The 16,678-nt window shown below is 41.8% G+C and overlaps 1 long non-coding RNA gene across 1 annotated transcript in view; it reads right to left on the bottom strand.

The window, feature by feature from the left end:
• The window catches only part of LOC126983339 (uncharacterized), an 89,595-nt gene that overhangs the window by 52,818 nt on the left and 20,099 nt on the right, over positions 1 to 16,678 (bottom strand). The window contains exon 3 of the long non-coding RNA XR_007735803.1: positions 9,508 to 9,566. This is a non-coding gene — a long non-coding RNA (uncharacterized LOC126983339). The remainder of the gene's footprint in view (positions 1 to 9,507; positions 9,567 to 16,678) is intronic.

The raw sequence follows: 16,678 nt of genomic DNA, 5'->3' as shown, positions 1-16,678 counted from the left end.
CCACACTAAACACTAATTTCTCAAAGCGACACAATGGTAATACTCCTATCCATTAAACTGCTCCCATTCATCCGAAAACATACAGTCATTCACGTGTCACTAACTTTACGCTAAACGATTTTTCTCAATATAATGCAAAGAGAAAACGCACCCACGGACGAAGAATAAATTAAAATAGAAAGTCGAATCGTGATACACAAGAGCAATGGCGGCGGAGGTGGAGACGTGGGGGAAATAATGAACGGTTAACCTGACGAACACAAAAGCTAATATCCGTGACATTTCTCCACCGCGGCAGAAAAAGAAAAAGAGAAACGCAGAAAAAAAGACTTGAACGTAAAAACCCAACCACAAAAGAAAGCGCTGACTCTGTGTGTGTGTGTGTGTGTGTGTGTGTGTGTGTGTGTGTGTGTGTGTGTGTGTGTGTGTGTCGGAGCGTAACACATCATAAGTGACACGAGCAGACCGTAACGCCAAACCTGTGCGTGAATATATGTTACGTGAGACAGAGGCAGCGGCGTCACGGTGAGGCAGGTGACAACAACAGGTAACGAGAGGCAGCGAAGGGGAACACATGCGTAACAACAGGTAACAAAAGGTAACAACAACAACAACAACATTAAGACAAATTGTACGTTGAGAAGAGGAAAAAAAAAAACTCAATCTTTACTTTACACAAACGAATGAAACCTATTAGCATTTACCATTATCAGTATTATTATTATTATCATTTTTTTTATTACAAGTCGAGATAGTAGTAGTAGTAGTAGTAGTAGTAGTAGCATCATTATATTGCATTATTTCGCACAGTTACACAATCAGCACCGCCAGGAATAGTTGTGGGAAGGGAAAATATGCAAGGAAACTCGATCATGATACTGAACATTCAAATCTAGCACACACACACACACACACACACACACGAAACAGAGACAGACAGAGAGAGAGAGAGAGAGAGAGAGAGAGAGAGAGAGAGAGAGAGAGAGTGACCAGGTTGAGGCTATTAACTTTAGGAGGGTGGGGGGGCAGGAAGGGGATGTAGGGAGGAACAGTATATGACGAAGGGAAGGGAAGGAGGGTGAAGGGGGGGACCAAACCTAACCTAACCTGACTATAGAGAAGGGAAAAGGACTATCACACGATGGGAAGGTGAAGGGGAGATGAAGGGAAGGGAAAGGAAGGAGGGTGAAGGGGGGACCAAACCTAACCTAACCTGACTATAGAGAAGGGAAAAGGACTATCACACGATGGGAAGGTGAAGGGGAGATGAAGGGAAGGGAAAGGAAGGAGGGTGAAGGGGGGACCAAACCTAACCTAACCTGACTATAGAGAAGGGAAAAGGACTATCACACGATGGGAAGGTGAAGGGGAGATGAAGGGAAGGGAAAGGAAGGAGCTAGGGTTAAGGGAGGGACCAAACCTACCCAACCTAACCTGAGTATTGAGAAGAGAAGGGAGGAAAAGTAGAGGACGAAGGGAAGGAAAGGGGGTCGAAGGGAAGGGAAGAATGGTGAAGGGAAGAGACGGAGAGGGAAGGGAAGGGAAGAAGGGTGAAGGGAGGGATGGATAGTGAAGGGAAGGGAGGGCGGATGAAGGGAGGGGCCAAACCTGCCTAACCTAACCTAACCTGAGAAATGAGGTGACCAGGTTTCGGAGGGGAAGGGGAGGGAAGGGAAGGGGGACTGGGGTGAGGGGTGAGGAAGGGTGGAAGGGGAATAGGTGAGGGGGGAAAGAGAAGGGGAAGAGAAGGGGGGAGAGGGGGGAGGTAACCAGGCAAGACACTTATCATCTCTCTTCACCAACACCATAATTTTCATACTTGACAATCCACATCATCACCACCATCATCACCACCACCACCACCATCAACACCACCTGCGCATGCGACAGAAGGACGAAGTTAAGAGTTTGCATCTAAGGGAACAAACAGGTAGGAGGAGGAGGAGGAGGAGGAGGAGGGGGGGAGGGTTAGAGTCGACATGCTTGAGTCACCTGAAGTGAAAGGGAGAGTGAAGGTGGTTCAGGTGAGGCTGTACAGCTACCTGCCTCGCCACTGTGGAGGAGGAGGAGGAGGAGGAGGAGGACGAGGAGGAGGAGGAGGAGGAGGTGGTAGTGAACAGTATAAAGTGAGACGAAAGCAAGTAAAACGAAGAAGAAGAGGAGGAGGAGGAGGAGGAGGAGGAAGATGAAGAGGAGTAGAACAGTATAAAGCGAAGAGGAGGAGGAGGAAGAAGAGGAAGAGGAGGACGAGGAAGAGGAAGACGAGGAGGAGGCAGAGGAGGACGAGGAGAAGGAAGTGGGTGAAAAAGAAGAGAAGGACGAGGAGGAGGAGGAGGAAGATGAAGAGGAGTAAAACAGCATAAAGCGAAGAGGAGGAGGAGGAGGAAGAAGAGGAAGAGGAGGCCGAGGACGAGGAAGAGGAAGACGAGGAGGAGGAGGAGGAGGAAGTGGGTGAAAAAGAAGAGGAGGACGAGGAGGAGGAGGAGGAGGAAGAGGAGGAGGAAAAAGAAAACGAAGTAGGAATAAACAAACAACAAAAAAATATAGAAAACAATCACAAACAAACAATCTCTCTCTCTCTCTCTCTCTCTCTCTCTCTCTCTCTCTCTCTCTCTCTCTCTCTCTCTCTCTCTCTCTCTCTCTCTCTCAGCGTCCCGTTATGCCGAGCCGCCAGTCAGTGTTACCACATCCCACCCAGTAACCTTTCCCTGGCTGTCGTGGCGGCGTCTGGCAACACTTACATCACCCTCAGACGAGCCCGCGTAAGCCTCGCCACTCACGGTCACAAAGGACACGACGTAGAGAGATTTAGGAGTGAACGGGGACGCAAGGAAGGAAGGGTGTTTAAGGGAATGGAAGGAAGAGAAGTGAGGAGGAGGATAAGACAAGGGAGGGGAAGGAGAGTGAAGGGAAGGGAAGAAGGAGAAGGATGGAAGTGTATGAGACGAAGAGAAGGGAAGGAATGTGAAGGGAAGGGACGCAAGGTGAAGGGAACCAAACCTACTAAACCTAACCTAAGTATTGAAAGGAAAAAGAGGGAGGAAGAGTATACGACGAAGGGAAAGAGAAGGAAAGGGGAAGGGAGGAAGGGAGGAATAACGAAGGGAATGGAAGGAGGGTCAAAGGAGGGACCAAACCTACATAACCTAAGTATTGAGAGGAGGAGAAGGAAGGAAAAGTATATGACGAAGGGGAAGAGAAGGGAAGGGAAGAAGAGAATGGAAGGAGGGTGACGGGAGGTGTTATGCACGGACTGTCACGTGATTCTTAAGTGATAAGAGGATTCCGTTCCGTTCCGTGCATAACATTGTACATGTTATGCACGGAACGGAACGGAATCTTTTATCACTTAAGAATCACGTGACAATCCGATTTTGTACAACTTGCATAACAGAGGGACCAAGCTTGCCTAACCAAACCTAACCTAAGCTAAGAGGGTTTTACCGTGACCGATGATACCTAAGAGTTATATGCTGAAAAAAAATGCTGCTTAAGAGAGTTCTATGCTGAGAGATGCTGCCTAGGAGTTATATGCTGAAAAATATGCTGCTTAAGAGAGTTCTATGCTGAGAGATGCTACCTAGGAGTTATATGCTGAAAAAAATGCTGCTTAAGAGAGTTCTATGCTGAAAAAAATACTGCTTAAGAGAGTTCTATGCTGAGAGATCCTACCTAGGAGTTATATGCTGAAAAAAATGCTGCTTAAGAGAGTTCTATGCTGAGAGATGCTGCCTAGGAGTTATATGCTGAAAAATATGCTGCTTAAGAGTGTTATATGCTGAAAAAAATACTGCTTAAGAGAGTTCTATGCTGAGAGATGCTACCTAGGAGTTATATGCTGAAAAAAAATGCTGCTTAGGAGAGTTCCATGCTGAGAGATGCTGCCTAGGAGTTATATGCTGAAAAATATGCTGCTTAAGAGTGTTATATGCTGAAAAAAATACTGCTTAAGAGAGTTCTATGCTGAGAGATGCTATCTAGGAGTTATATGCTGAAAAAAATGCTGCTTAAGAGAGTTCTATGCTGAGAGATGCTGCCTAGGAGTTATATGCTGAAAAAAATGCTGAAAAAATACTGCTTAAGAGAGTTCTATGCTGAGATGCTAAAAAATGCGTTATATGCTGAAAAATATGCTGCTTAAGAGAGTTATATGCTGAAAAAAATACTGCTTAAGAGAGTTCTATGCTGAGAGATGCTACCTAGGAGTTATATACTGAAAAAAATGCTGCTTAAGAGAGTTCTATGCTGAGAGATGCTACCTAGGAGTTATATGCTGAAAAAAATGCTGCTTAAGAGAGTTCTATGCTGAGAGATGCTGCCTAGGAGTTATATGCTGAAAAATATGCTGCTTAAGAGAGTTATATGCTGAAAAAAATACTGCTTAAGAGAGTTCTATGCTGAGAGATGCTGCCTAGGAGTTATATGCTGGAAAATATGCTGCTTAAGAGTTATATGCTGAAAAAAATACTGCTTAAGAGAGTTCTATGCTGAGAGATGCTACCTAGGAGTTATATGCTGAAAAAAATGCTGCTTAGGAGAGTTCCATGCTGAGAGATGCTGCCTAGGAGTTATATGCTGAAAAATATGCTGCTTAAGAGAGTTATATGCTGAAAAAAATACTGCTTAAGAGAGTTCTATGCTGAGAGATGCTACCTAGGAGTTATATGCTGAAAAAAATGCTGCTTAGGAGAGTTCCATGCTGAGAGATGCTGCCTAGGAGTTATATGCTGAAAAATATGCTGCTTAAGAGAGTTCTATGCTGAGAGATGCTGCCTAGGAGTTATATGCTGAAAAAAATGCTGCTTAAGAGAGTTCTATGCTGAGAGATGCTGCCTAGGAGTTATATGCTGAAAAATATGCTGCTTAAGAGAGTTATATGCTGAAAAAAATACTGCTTAAGAGAGTTCTATGCTGAGAGATCCTACCTAGGAGTTATATGCTGAAAAAAAATGCTGTTTAAGAGAGTTCTATGCTGAGAGATGCCTAGGAGTTATATGCTGAAAAATATGCGAGTTATATGCTGAAAAAAATACTGCTTAAGAGAGTTCTATGCTGAGAGATGCTACCTAGGAGTTATATGCTGAAAAAAATGCTGCTTAGGAGAGTTCCATGCTGAGAGATGCAAAATATGCGAGATGCTACCTAGGAGTTATATGCTGAAAAAAATACTGCTTAAGAGAGTTCTATGCTGAGAGATGCTACCTAGGAGTTATATGCTGAAAAAAATGCTGCTTAAGAGAGTTCTATGCTGAGAGATGCTGCCTAAGAAGGATGTATGCCAAGAAATGCTGCCGAAGAGTTCTATGCTAAAAGATACTGCCGATGAGGGTACTGTACTAAGTTCTGCTCACTCACAAGAACACTCGCTTAAAGTCGCATATAGCCCACAAATTAATATACAAGTTAAAGAGTAATACATAAAACTATAAAGTACTATAACCCATGCATAGAAAAGTACACTGAACGATGCTGGCCACTCACACACAAGCTTGCACAACGCTCGTCACTCGTGGCTAAAAATGACACACGAATGAGTAAACAGGTGAATGGGTGACGGTATCGAGATCAGCCGTGCATAAGATAAGTGATGTGCGTGACAGTGACATGGGTGAGAGAGTGAAATCGTGTATAGGGTCAACCGTAAGGCAAAATACGCAAGGGTGATTCTTTGATGATGAAGAATTGTGAGGTGTTATTAGGCAAAATGAAACCGTAGGACAAGCTGGAGGAGAAAGGACAATTGGACGAGAGGGCTGGATTATTATTATTATTATTATTGTTATTATTATTGTTATTATTATTATTTTTTTTTTTTTACGTTTTCGCCTGTAGCGCCGGTAGGCTTTCTTCAGGGGCCTGGTGGTCGCCCCAGGCCCGTCCCCCCTCTCTCTCTCTCTCTCTCTCTCTCTCTCTCTCTCTCTCTCTCTCTCTCTCTCTCTCTCTCTCTCTCTCTCTCTCTCTCTCTCTAAAGGAATACAAAGGAATGGCCGTCAAAGAATAGATAGCCTGATTGATTAGTTTTAAGTTAGCAATTAATGATATGTTACTACGGAAGGTTAGGTCATGGGATATATGATACTATGATACTCTTTATACTAGTACTTTTAACGTGAATAATTCCTTTTCAAAAACCGATAATATTGTGATAAATAAACAAGAATGATCGTGCCTCTTATGCAAACCAGTTACGTACGATTACCCACCTGAATCCTGCACTCACCACTCACTTACTCACTCACTCACTCACTCACGGTTACTCTCCAACACGTCCAAAATGCAGTGGTGGTGAGCTATTTTTATCCTGCTCTCACCAACCACTTACTCTCACTCATTCACTCACTCACTTACTCGCTCACTCAAGCTTTCTCTCCAGCACGTCCGGAATGCAGTGGTAGTGAGCTATTTTTCACACTTAAGATTCTAAAGCATATATTTTTAACCATATCAGCACCTCAGTTCACCCGTTCAATAAGCCTCTCGCGGAAGTTCCTGGGCTCTTCATGGACAGTATTGTGATCCCAGAGATAGTTTTACACGGCTTATGCGTCTGGAAGGGGAAACTCACCCACGAAAGCCCAGTTAATCTTCTCTGTAGCCTTGGGAAATTGTCGAACTTGGAGATCGATACGTTTAATAATAAGGGTCTTGGTTCTACAGATAGTATTTATATCTACTTCCATGGAGGCTTGAAATAGAGTAAAATGTTGGCTATAATATGTCAGCCCTTCGAAGTCAATCACAGGCTAAGTCTTATGAGAAAGTGGATTATTATTAAGTGTACTACCGGTTATTTTGTGTTTTTTGCTTCACCGTGACGAAATATATTCAATGATGTCGCCAATTAAATATGATAAAAGTGTTGGATATGTGTCAGCCCTTCGAAGTCAATCACAGGCTAAGTCTTATGAGAAAGTGGATCATTATTAAGTGTACTACCGGTTATTTCGTGTTTTTTTGCTTCACCGTGACGAAATATATTCAATGATGTCGCCAATTAAATATGATAAAAATGTTGGCTTTAATATGTCAGCCCTTCGATATTAATCACTGTCTTATGAGAAAGTGGATCATTATTAAGTGTACCTCCGAGTATTTTGTGTTTTTTGCTTCACCGTGACGGAATATATTGAATGATGTCGCCAATATTATGCAAACCCTTCGACATGATTAGCGGGAAAAATCTTACGAGAGAAAGTATTTGGTTATTAAGTGATCTCTCTCTCTCTCTCTCTCTCTCTCTCTCTCTCTCTCTCTCTCTCTCTCTCTCTCTGCCTCATTTCCCTTTCTATCAACTAAACCACTCTATCGATCTATCCTTCTGTCTATCTATTACGTAAACTTTTAGCATTCTGTTTACTAAATCTCTCTCTCTCTCTCTCTCTCTCTCTCTCTCTCTCTCTCTCTCTCTCTCTCTCTCTCTCTCTCTCTCTCTCTCTTAATGCTGCTATTTGTACAATGACTTGGAATATTATCAGAATCATGTATTAGATGATGATGTCTGTGTCTTGCAAACCAATGAACTATTCCTCTCCAAATGAAGTTAATATTTGCAATGCCTATGAATCTAAATATCAACGTTATTTTTATGTGATTGTTTACTCTGAAGCAGCGGTTCTTAAACAAGGGGACGCGCTACCCTTGGGGGGTGGGGGCGTTAGTATTTACACGGGGGAGCGTGAACCCTGGTAGTAAAGTTAATGAAAAATGGAAAACAATCGCCTATATCTATTTTAGTGTTTTACAGTCTAGTTAGGTTTACCATTAATAAACCTGGGAGCGAGTCTCATCTATATATGCATGGGAGGCGTGGAGGGAACGATATATTACTAGTTTTAAGACCAGCGAGTAGCGGGCTTTTTTATTACTGTTTCCTTTGGTTGTGTGCCGTTGAGATGTCTCCTTAGTTGTAAAAAAAAAAAAAATAAATAAATAAAAAGCTTTGGCGTGGTGATAAAAACATTAAGAGCTTCTGCCCTGTAGGAATAACGTCACAGTTACCGGTTTCTATTTGCCTTTGGGTTTTCTAATTAAAGGTGGAAGGCTTCTGGAAAGTCTCGTGAGCAGCAGAATAACAGCCTAAAGAAATAATTTAAACCAAAGGCGTAGAATGGTGCCATTAACCCCAACTTTCTACTATCTATAATAATCTCTCTCTCTCTCTCTCTCTCTCTCTCTCTCTCTCTCTCTCTCTCTCTCTCTCTCTCTCTCTCTCTCTCGCTTTTTTCTTATTTTCTTCTGTCTTTTTTTTCTTTATCTTTTTCTTATTTTCTTCTTTGTCTTTTTTTTCTTTATCTATGTATTCATTTGTTTATTTATTTAATTCTCTCTCTCTCTCTCTCTCTCTCTCTCTCTCTCTCTCTCTCTCTCTCTCTCTCTCTCTCTCTCTCTCTAACAGGTCACAGATATAACAAACGTGATTAGTAAAGTTTTTCTCTCCCCCTTGGTCTTACGTGTCCGCTGAACGGTTACAAAACAGCCCATGGAGGGAGGGCGTAACAGAGGCACCATAGGAGGAGGAGGCGGAGGAAGAGGAGGAGGAGGAGGAGGAGAAGGGTGTGGGTGTGGTTGGTTACTTTGGGTGTGGCAAATATGTGGTTGTGAAGTAACTGAGATGCTCCCGTGTACATGTGTGGTGGTGGTGGTGGTGGTGGTGGTGGTGGTGGTATTGGTGGTATTGGTGATGATGGTGGTGGTGTTGGTGGTGATGATGGTGATGATGGTGATGATTGTGATGGTGATGTTGGTAGCAATAATAGCAGTAATACTAACACAAAGACTGATAATAATAATAATAATAATAATAATAATAATAATAATAATAATAATAATAATAATAATAAAATAAAGCACAAGTTCAATGCCCTCAATAGTGTTTTTCTTCACAGCTTTTTTTTTCTTCATTAAACAAACCAATCTCTCTCCCTCTCTCTCTCTCTCTCTCTCTCTCTCTCTCTCTCTCTCTCTCTCTCTCTCTCTCTAGTAAGAAAGGAGGAGAAACTATTGCCATTAAATAATTAAGACAAACAGGTGACAGCGGATGAAAGGAAAGTATGAAAAATGGAGAGATAATCGGGAGGAGGAGGAGGAGGAGGAGGAGAAGGAGGCAACTGTGATAAATCTTAATGGAGGGGAAAAAAAACTACATTTCTAACGTGGCGGAGAGAAAACGTGAGTGAGTGCGTGTGCGTGAGTGAGTGAGTGAGTGCGTGAGTGAGTGCGTGAGTGAGTGAGTGAGTGTGTGTGTGTGTGAGTGAGTGAGTGAGTGAGTGAGTGAGAGAAAGCTTGAGGGTAGAAAGCTATTTATAAGACCATGACTGTAATGTGTCCAGCGAGAGAGAGAGAGAGAGAGAGAGAGAGAGAGAGAGAGAGAGAGAGAGAGAGAGAGAGGCATCACGTTCTATTATCAGCAGTACATCATGAATGGCATAAATTACACACACACACACACACACACACACACACACACACACACACACACACACACACACATGTATACTTAACACTCACCAATCGGCGTCGACGTCCTCCGATTCATTCACAGGTAACACACAAACAGACGTAGCTACCTGTAAGAATAATTAACACAGGTAAATGTAAAGCAGATATAGAAATAGTGACTCCTTGCTGATAGATAAATAAGAATAGACGTAATTTAATCTCTGAGGAAAATAAACATATCTAGAAACGTATAAATTAACTTGTATGGGATAAATAAATACAAATCTAAAATAACACATACACAGGAATGATGATGATAATAATAATAATAATAATAATAATAATAATAATAATAATAATAATAATAATAATAATAATAATAATAATAATAATAACAAAAACACTGTGACCAATTGGAAGCAATCATAACAACCCCTAACAGAAATTTCAGTGAGGAAGGAAGTAGTGATCCAAGCGTTAACGTGCTGGAAAACTGAGGCAACCCGTCATTGAGAGCACTAACGCCCTTGCCTATGATCTACCATCGATATGAAGCAATAAGAGAAATTTCACTGAGGAAGTAAGTAGTGATCCAAGCGTCAATGTCCTGGAAAACTGAAAGCAACCCGTCATTGAGAGCACTAACGCCCTTGCCTATGAGTTACCATCGATGGGAAGCAATCAACAGAAATTTCACTGAGGATGTAAGTAGCGATCCAAGCGTCAATGTGCTGATGAACCGACAACCCATCATTGTGAGCACTGCCATCCGTGTCTACGCATACTGCCACCAATGGGAAGCAATCATCAGAAGTCTCATTGAGGTAGTAGTAATAGTAGTAGTAGTAATGTAGCGATGTAGTAATAGTAATAGTAGTAATGTAGTAATAATGTGCTTGATAACAGTTGCAACAAATTTAAAACACAAAGAAACCGAGATGAGAACTTCTTTTTTTACCACTGGCGCCCTTAATTGTCTCTTTATGATCACTAATGTTAAAGACGGTTCAACTTCCTCCATCAGCCCAAGAAGACTTTCACAGACACCCTTGCAAAGCCACCACTCTTTTCTCACAGAAGACGACCGCTGGGCTTGTAAGGCTGACTGCAATGATTCCAAGGCGTCAAGCTGCAATGCCTTGACGATGTGATTAAGTTTGAAGGGGAGACTATCAAGGGTTGGAGAACTCTATGGCCTAAGGTTATAGTGGAGCTTACAACAAATAACAAGAACATACAGTCTGCAAGAGGCCGGTTGGGTGAGATTACAGTTATTACAAAGGCTCAGAAATACCTTTATCGTTCTTACGGACAGATAATTTATGATTTGATTCGGTTAGAGTGAAACTTACGACATAAGAACATTAGGAGTCTGCGAGGCGTCGGCTGGGTGACACTACACTAATCTCAAGGCTCAGAAATGACTTTATAATCCTTACTGACAGAGTTTATGACAATTCAACCAACGAGTTCCGAAAAGCAAAGAGGAAAGCCGAGAAAAGATAAATATGTGACCATTCTAACAAACATTCTAGGCACAGATAATCAATGTGTGGTCCAGTCCTCAACCTCAGCATCCTCAATATCGCCTCGAACGAAAGTCATATCAAATGTAGGATACTGAAAACTAGTGATATTGTTAACTTAATATTCGAAGGATTCTCGTTTCGACTTGATAGGATACTGAAAACTGATGATATTGTTAGCTTAATATTCGAAGGATTCTCGTTTCGACTTGATAGGATACTGAAAACTAGTGATATTGTTCGCTTAATATTCGAAGGATTCTCGTTTCCACTTGATAGGATACTGAAAACTAGTGATATTGTTTCTCGTTTCACTTGATAGGATACTGAAAACAATATTCGAAGGACTCTCGTTTCCACTTGATAGGATACTGAAAACTAGTGATATTGTTAGCTTAATATTCGAAGGATTCTCGTTTCCACTTGATAGGATACTGAAAACTAGTGATATTGTTAGCTTAATATTCGAAGGATTCTCGTTTCCACTTGATAGGATACTGAAAACTGATGATATTGTTAGCTTGATATTCGAAGGATTCTCGTTTCGACTTGATAGGATACTGAAAACTGATGATATTGTTAACTTAATATTCAATGGATTCTCGTTTCGATTTGATAGGATACTGAAAACTGATGATATTGTAAGCTTAATATTCGAAGGATTCTCGTTTCGACTTGATAGGATACTGAAAACTGATGATATTGTTTGCTTAATATTCGAAGGATTCTCGTTTCGACTTGATAGGATACTGAAAACTGATGATATTGTTAGCTTAATATTCGAAGGATTCTCGTTTCGACTTGATAGGATACTGAAAACTAGTGATATTGTTAGCTTAATATTCGAAGGATTCTCGTTTCGACTTGATAGGATACTGAAAACTAGTGATATTGTTAGCTTAATATTCGAAGGATTCTCGTTTCGACTAGATAGGATACTGAAAACTAGTGATATTGTTAGCTTAATATTCGAAGGATTCTCATTTCGACTTGATAGGATACTGAAAACTGGTGATATTGTTAGCTTAATATTCGAAGGATTCTCGTTTCGACTTGATAGGATACTGAAAACTAGTGATATTGTTAGCTTAATATTCGAAGGATTCTCACTTAGAGTTGATACTGACGGATAATAGTATTGCCTGGAGGTGTACAAGCCTTAAAACCTGACGTAAGGCCCGAGTAAGGAGTGATGACAGTGGAAAAACAGCCACAATAAAAGCAATGACTTGACCAAAATCACCCAAGTCATAGTAAGGAAAATAAGTATACAACAAGGTAAGAGTGCAAGAGTTAAGAGATGCGCAATTTTGACATACGCAGCAAGCCTTGAAACGTGATTAGAAAAGAACTTATGAATTTTAGTGAACCAGATGACTTGAGAGACGTTTCCCATGCATGTATACAGTGGACGCAGAAAAAAAAAACGATTCGAAAGTGATTAGAAAAGAACTTATGAATCTTAGTGATGGCGAACTTAACCAGATGACTTGAGAGACGTTTCCCATGCATGTATACAGTGGACGCAGAAAAAAAAACGATTCAAAAGTGATTAGAAAAGAACCAGATGACTTGAGAGACGTTTCCCATGCATGTATATTGTGGACGCAGAAAAAAAACGATTCGAAAGTGATTAGAAAAGAACTTATGAATCTTAGTGATGGCGAACTTGAACCAGATGACTTGAGAGACGTTTCCCATGCATGTATACAGTGGACGCAGAAAAAAAAACGATTCGAAAGTGATTAGAAAAGAACTTATGAATCTTAGTGATGGCGAACTTGAACCAGATGACTCTAGACACGTTTCCCATGCATTGTACAGTAAACACAGAAAAAAATAAAAAATGGTTCGAAAATGATTAGAGAAGAACTTGAGAATTTTAGTGATGGCGAGCTTGAACCAAACGACTAGAGAAGCGTATCCCAAGTATTTTTTTTACAGCAAGGGAGGAAGCTTAAGGGCAAAAACGAAAAAAAAAAAAAAAGAAAACGCTTGACGCTACACCAAACAAAAGCAGAAAAAACGAGAGGATAATGAGAGGTCAATTTCTGGTGAAGAGCGGTACAGGGAACGCAGAAAAAAAAGGTTCAGCTCTAAAATAAGAAGGCGTGAAATTCGAGTGTATTAGAAAATAAAGCGAAAACAAACTAGGAGGAAAATGATACTTGTAAATGATGAACAGAAAGGTATAGACATAATTTCCACCTATAGTAACAGAGAATGTCTTTGCCAACTAGGAACTAATACTAATAGGATCTCTCTCTCTCTCTCTCTCTCTCTCTCTCTCTCTCTCTCTCTCTCTCTCTCTCTCTCTCTCTCTCTCTCTCTCTCTCTCTCTCTCTCTCTCTCTCTCTCTCAAAACCACAAAACTAAAGAACCACCACCACATCATCATCACCACCACCACAACCACAACCATCTCCTCCTCCTCCTCCTCCTCCTCCTCCTCCTCCTCCTCCTCCTCTTACAGCCCCTTCCTTTTGTCTTCATCCCCTCCGGCAAGTTTGCATGAGGAGGAGGAGGAGGAGGAGGAAGAGGAAGAAGAGGAGGAGGAGTAAAAAGGTGAATGACCCAACAAGGACGGCTTCCGAAAATGAGGAAAATGAGGGAGTAAGGAAGAGGAAGAGGAGGAAGAAGAGGAGGAAGAGGGGAGGGAGGGGAGGAAGGGAAGAAAGTGGTAGAGGGAGAGAACACTGCAAGAACTAGAGATATTTTGAGAGAGAGAGAGAGAGAGAGAGAGAATCGGTCTGTCGGTAAATCTGTCTGTCACAATATCCGATTCTTTCTTACGCACACAAATAGGAGAATGTGTGTGTGTGTGTGTGTGTGTGTGTGTGTGTGTGTGTGTGTGTGTGTGTGTGTGTGTTTCTGACTGACAATTGTCCACCTGTTTGCTTGCCTTTAATTGTTGTCTGTGTGTCTGTCTGTGTATCTCCGTCTGTCTGTCTGTCTATCTATCTATCTATCAATCTACCTCTCTGTCTTTCTATCCTTTCTTCTACCTATGTATCCATCTAACTATACACAACAATATTTATATCTATTTTATTTTAATTATCTTATTTATCTATATATCTATCAGTCAGTCTACTTTGTTCTACTTTTCTTCCCTACGTAGGTCTAAAATCAGTAACTATTTTGATAAGCCTCTCTGTCTACCTATTAATCTCCTTCTACCTGGTTATATCTTCTATCTATAAACTGTTTCCATCTACTCACACACACACACACACACACACACACACACACACACACACCACGAATACAGTTAGTCACAGCCACGGCCGAGCGGGTAGCGGTAAACTTTCAAGAGCGTTCATTATCAAGAGATCCGCCTCGACACACTTTTTATTGCCTTTTAAGAGACAATGAGACAATATCGTGCCTGGCCGCTGAACACTGAATGACCCTTCTCCTCCTCCTCCTCCGCCTCCTCCTCCTCCTCCTCCTTTATTCCTCTTCACTCTCCCCACTCCTCTCCTCTCATTTTACCCCCACAGTATCAACTAGCTTTCTCATTAATGGCTTTGATATCTAATACGATCTTGGTTTATATATCAGGGGTGGGGGCGGCAGCATGGGCCAAGCAAGTCATACATCACGGCAGCCACTATAAATTAAATTCGCCTGCGCCACTAACGAACTGGGGCCGTTCAATTGACCTCTCAAGAGACTACCGGCGCTATATAAATAAAGGTCACAGTAAGAAATGTTTGAAAATTACCACACTAAGTTCAAAAGGGTCTATTACAACTCCCCTCACGAAAGAGTTCAAGTCGTAGGCAAGAGGAAATACAGAAAAATGATGCTCCAAGGTTTACCAGTGAAAGTTATGAGAGAATAGAGATGCTGGTTAACTCCTGCATTACGAAGTGGGACTCATAGCATTGGGGTGAGTGCTGGAATCCCCTGACTCATCCTCTCCCTTCACTTACATACACTCACTCCGTTCCCAGACTTTCCCTTACCGCTGGAAGGGGTCATTCCGCGGCGGGATTCACTTTCATTCTCATTGTAATACCGTTCATCTATTATTCCTCCCCTCCCTTCCTTCCTCTTCCCTTCCCATTCCTCCCTTCCCCTTCTATGCCTGCATGTTCCCTTCTTCCTTTTCTCTCCTCTCCCCTTCCCTCTTTTCCCCTCCTTTCTCTCCCTACTCCCCTCCCCATTCATTATTCCTCCCTTACCTTCCTTCCTCTTCCCTTCCCATTCCTCCCTTCCCCTTCTATGCCTGTATGTTCCCTTCTTCCTTTTCTCTCCTCTCCCCTTCCCTCTGTTTCCCTCCTTTCTCTCCCTACTCCCCTCCCCATCCATTCCTTTCCCTCCTCTATCTGTATATTCCTCCTCTACCTTCCTTTCTATTCCCTTCCCAATCCTCCCTTCCCCTTCTTCCTTCTCCCCTTTCCTCTTTATCCCTCCTCTCCCTCCCTCCCTACTCCCCTCCCAATCCCTCCCTTTCACTCCTCTTCCTATATATTCCTCCTCTTCCTCCTCCTCCTTCCTCCTCCCCCCATTTCCCTCCTCTACTAATATATTCTTCATCTTCCTTCTTACCCCCCTTCCCATCCTTCCCTTCTCCCCCCTTTCATAATATATTCATTTGTTCAGCTTTGTTTTTATTCTCGTTTTCTTTATATTTCCATCTATTCTTTACTCCTTTTCTTCCTACTTCCCTTTTTATCCATTCCTTTGTGTTCTATCTTCGTATATTCCTCCATCATTTTCCTTTCATCAATATTTTAATTTTCTCCAAACCTCCATTCATCCCTCATTCCTCCTCTCCTTCCTTTCTCCTTCCCTTTCCATTTCTCCTCCTCTCGTCTCCTTTGATTCCTCCAGTTTCACCTCTCCATCCTTCTATTCTCGTTTTCTTTATCTCTCCGTTCATCTCTAAACTCCTTTTCATTCTCCCTATTCCTGTATCCATCCCTTCCTCTCTTGTCTCTCTTAGTTCTCTTTTATCTCCCTTGCTCTGTCTCTTTCCTTTGATCTTTGTTTTCTATGCTCTCCTTTTCAATCTCCCTATTCCCCTATCCATCTGTCTCCTTCTCTTGTCTCTATTAGTTCTCTTATCTCCCATCCCGTTTTCTATCCACTCCTTTTCATCCTTCCTATTCCCCTATCCATCTGTCTCCCTTATCTCCCTTCTCCAAACTTCTCTCTTTGACCTTTTTATCATATCTCTACTTCTCTTCAAACTTCCTATTCCCAATCCTTCCCTTTTTGTCTCCCATGATTAAAACTTTTTCTCCTCCTCCCTAATCTCTTCCCTATGACCCTGTCCATTCATATCGCTACTCCTTTTTCCCCTTCCTAATTCCCCTACCGCTGCCTTCATGTGTTCAATCTGTTCAATCTGTTCGGCCATCTCTTCGGATTCTTTACGGGAGCAGCGAGTAGCGGGCTTTTTTTTATAGTTTCCTTTTTTTGTGCCCTTGTGCTGTCTCCTTTGCTGTAAAAAAACAAAAATGTCTCCCATAATCTACACCTTTATCTCCCTTCCAGCTCTTCCTTTTGGTCTCTCCGTTCAACTCACTACTCGTTTTTCCTTCTACTGCCTTCTACTTCTTCCATTCAACTTTTCATTGTCTCCTATAATCTCCTCTAACTCCCTTATAGCTCTTCCTTTTGGCCCTCTCCGTTCCTCTCTCTACTTTCCTATGATCTCCTCGTCTATCTCCACTAACTCCTTTTTCCTTCTACTTCTTCCA

Source organism: Eriocheir sinensis, chromosome 53 (assembly GCF_024679095.1).
Source record: "Eriocheir sinensis breed Jianghai 21 chromosome 53, ASM2467909v1, whole genome shotgun sequence".
Classification (NCBI taxonomy): domain Eukaryota; kingdom Metazoa; phylum Arthropoda; class Malacostraca; order Decapoda; family Varunidae; genus Eriocheir; species Eriocheir sinensis.
Note: the sequence above shows the minus strand (reverse complement) of the source record. Positions and strands in the feature narration are given on the sequence as shown.